Genomic DNA, 4091 nt, shown 5'->3' on the forward strand with positions numbered 1-4091 from the left:
ATGAGACAGTTTTAAAGTGTTAGACTAGCAGGAAGGCAGCTAATGAAAACCTCCCACAGCGAACTCTTGGGATACTCTAATTGAATAGTGTAAATTAACTTTCACTCTTATAACGCACTCACGGTTCCAAAGTGGGGAACATGATCTTATTTTTGACTGTAAAGGGACACTCAGATCCAGAATCCTGCACGCTTAACTCTAGAGTTAAGAAGGTTTTGGCGTTATTGTATTTTTATATAGTCAACTCAAGTAAAAGTTATAAAATTAAATTACCTTTCAACGCTTCTTTCTTTTTTTTTCGGGGGGGGGGGTGTAGTAATAAAAGTATTGTATTGATAGACATAACTGGTTGAGCAAACTTTTTTATATATATGTTGATATAATTCATGTATTAAAATCTTTTATTGTGTAAAAAACAATATTTTAATTTTAGAGATAAGAGAAAATACTAACCTGCTCACTAAGATATTTCGTAATACAATTGACATATGGACGAACTGAATCCTAAAAACATAAGAAAAAATAATAATACATAATGAGTAGAAAATCGTCACTTGTTTGGTTTAAAAACGACGGTATTCGATAATGACGATTATATAATGAAAAGAAACAAAATATATTTCGAACTCGCTCTTTTATTTTTTAAAAAGTTATTTAATCCTATGTTCTAAAACTTCCAAAATTATAGAAATGTCTAAAAACTGGCTTATTTCCTGGCAATAATTTTCATAATTTGTTAAACAGGTAATGATTAATTAGGTCGCGATTGTTCATTATTAAACAATAATAATTAAGTTACAAGTATTAGATCTTGGTTTTTCGTTACTAAAACCTAATATATAAATAGCTAAAAATGTTTCTACTAGAGATCATTATAATTTATAAAACAAAAAGATATTCGTCTTATACATATGCAAGCACGAAGCATAGATGGTTTTTACTGTTTTGTCAATCAGTATTAGTTTAATATTTATTTTCAACAGAAGGTCTTGTCAGGTAAGACTGATCAATTTCAGAACATTTTTTTATTATTTGATTCCATGCTTTATCAAATATTGATTTATTTTCTGATATGGTTTATTGAATGTTAGTTTATTTTCTGATATGGTTTATTGAATATTGGTTTATTTTCTGATGTGATTTATTGAATATTGGTTTATTTTCTGATATGGTTTATTGAATATTGTTTATTATTTTCTTCCACGCTTTATTGAATATTGTTTATTATTTTCTTCCATGCTTATTGAATAATTTTTATTATTTTTTCCACGCTTTATTGAATATTGTTTATTATTTTCTTCCACGCTTATTGAACATTGTTTATTATTTTCTCCATGCTTTACCCAATATCATTTATTAGTTTCTGGCATGATTATTTGAAATTTCATTAGTTTACATGTTAAATGGAATATTTTTTATCAGTTACTCACCTGTGAGTTTGAGTTACAGGTTGTTATTCCGAAGTTGTCCACAATGGATCCAATGCTCGTGCCATTTCCACTCATCTGCGTCAAATAAATATCTTATAAGACATTTTTCCTTGTGAAACACGGAATTTTATTGTGGTATTAAGTCATTGTTAACCTATCCACGCTGATTAAACATCGTGGTATTATGTCAATGTTAACCTACCCTCGTTGTCAATATCGTGGTTATTACGTAAACCCTAAGCGACCCACGTTATCAATATCGTGGTATTATAACAATGTTAACGTACCCACGTTATCGATATCGTGGTATTATAACAATGTTAAGTTACCCTCGTGATTAGTATTGTTAACTAACTGAACTGAAATAATGAAGGCACAACAAGTTACAAACCCTTTATTCAGAGCAAACGTATCTTGTTTTAAAATTTTATTGCTATCTGTCGTAGTTACTGGCATAATTTGTTTTCGTTCTTCCTGGTGTTATTATCACAACTTAACTCTCAGTTGCTAAGTGATTAAAGCTGAAAAATGTGTTATCAATTTAGAGTAATGTTTCTCGGAACATTGATTTTAATACACATTGTTCAACAATGAGTGGCTGGAGTTTCACATTATATGTTACCATCACCAGTTCAAGACATCCAATATAATTTGAATACAGCATAACCTTCACTACGGTTCAATAAGCCTTTACCTGGTAGCTTTAATTCCTTATAATAAAAAAAATTAGAGTGTACAATAGGAAATCATTTATTCCGTAGAGCTAAAAATTCTATATTTGTGATAAGAAAAACTTTGACGCAGAAAATACTAAAACCCTACAGTATTCAACATGCTTTTAATAATTCGGTTAACAGTTCTTATTATTATGGTTAAAAAAGGACTTTGTTAGCTTGACGCAGTGAGTACGTCTGCAGCTAGGTCGTACCTATCCATAAGTTTATAACCTCAATACGAAACGTTAAATTCTCAAACATTCCGCAAATTTTACGTGTAAAAATTTCTGGGTTACTGAAGTTTTTTCATAAGTTCCTGACTATTCAAACTATAAGGTATTTCAGTTAAATACAGAGATCGGTAAAGCGCTATCTAGTTTATAATGCTAGATACATATGAAAAGTTCACAGTTTCACACAGATATCGTATGTTCGAGTAATAAGTATCATAATCTTACCATTAACAAGTTTTCTAGCACCGACTTCAAACACTGAAAAAACAAAAACAGAAAGTCGAGTTAGCTATCAACCATCCACCTTTACTTTGGCACAGGAACGGATCATACTTTTATTTGAATTTCATTATTCTTGGTACTGGATAACACTGTAAATTTAATCTCACACTTAATGGTACTAGATTACACTGTCAACTTAATATCACATTTATTGGTATTGGATTACACTGTAAACTTAATCTCACTCTTTTTGGTACTGGATTACACTGTAAACTGAATCTCACACTTCTTGGCACTGGATTACTCTGTAAATTTAATCTCACACTTCTTGGTACTGGATTACGCTGTAAACTTAATCTCACACTTCTTGATACTGGATTACACTGTAAACTTAATCTCACTCTTTTTGGTACTGGATTACGCTGTAAACTTAATCTCACACTTCTTGATACTAAATTACACTGTAAACTTAATCTTACACTTCTTGATACTAGATTACACTGTAAACTTAATCTTACACTTCTTGATATTATATTACACTTTACACTTAATGCCACATGTCACTGTATTGATTACACTTTACATTAACAACACATGTCTTCGTATTGGAGCACACTTTACCCTTAATGAGGCACTTTTTCGTACTTAATTGTACATTTAATCTCACATGTGATTTTAGTACGTTTACACATGATAAATGAATAACGAGCAGTACCATGTTTTTGATCGACACGCCTTAATATCCATAAAGAAATAGAAGCGTGGTGGATGCGGTTGTTTCGTTTTACGGATTCTAGACGTTTTTCATTGAGATAATACACCAACATTATTATTTTATTATTGTCTGTTTGTCTCAACTATAGATACATAGAGAAATATATGATTTAGGAAATAATAAACATCTGTGTCTATTTCGACATGGGGTTGCTAGGGGGTCACTAAATGTTTGTATGTTAACATAATGAACAACCAGAGAGTTATAACCGATTGCGTGTTTACATCATGAACAACCAGAGAGTCATTAAACGTTTACGTATTTGTATAATAAACAACCAAAGAGTCACTAAACGCGTGTGTGTTTACATAAAGAACAACCACAGAGTCACTAAACGTTTGTGTATTTGTATAATAAACAACCAGGGAGTCACTAAACGTTTGTATGTTTACATAATGAGCAACCAGAGAGTCATTAAACTTGTGTTTATATAAGGGACAAGTAAAGAGTCACTAAACGTTTGTATGTGTATATAAGGAACGATGAAAGAGTCACTAAACTTGTGTTTATATGAGGAACAACCAGAGAGTGACTAAACACACAAACGTTTTTTTGTGGAACAATCAGAGAGCTACTAAACTTTGTATGTTTACATAATGAACAACCAGATAAACACAAGTTTAGTGACTCTATAAGGGACAAGTAAAGAGTCACTAAACGTCTGTATGTTTATATAAGGAATGATGAAAGAGTCACTAAACTTTGTATGTTTATA

The 4091-nt window shown here is 30.9% G+C and overlaps 1 long non-coding RNA gene across 1 annotated transcript; it reads right to left on the reverse strand.

Moving 5' to 3' along the window:
• Positions 1-438: 438 nt before the first annotated feature.
• Positions 439-2669, reverse strand: LOC106468509. The gene is made up of 3 exons (XR_001291389.2): positions 2605-2669; positions 1431-1505; positions 439-504 (listed from the first exon to the last, which is right to left on the reverse strand). It is a non-coding gene; the product is annotated as an uncharacterized LOC106468509 (long non-coding RNA).
• Between the last annotated feature and the right edge of the window lie 1422 nt (positions 2670-4091).

This window comes from Limulus polyphemus, unplaced genomic scaffold (assembly GCF_000517525.1).
Source record: "Limulus polyphemus unplaced genomic scaffold, Limulus_polyphemus-2.1.2 Scaffold3031, whole genome shotgun sequence".
Taxonomy (NCBI): Eukaryota; Metazoa; Arthropoda; class Merostomata; order Xiphosura; family Limulidae; genus Limulus; species Limulus polyphemus.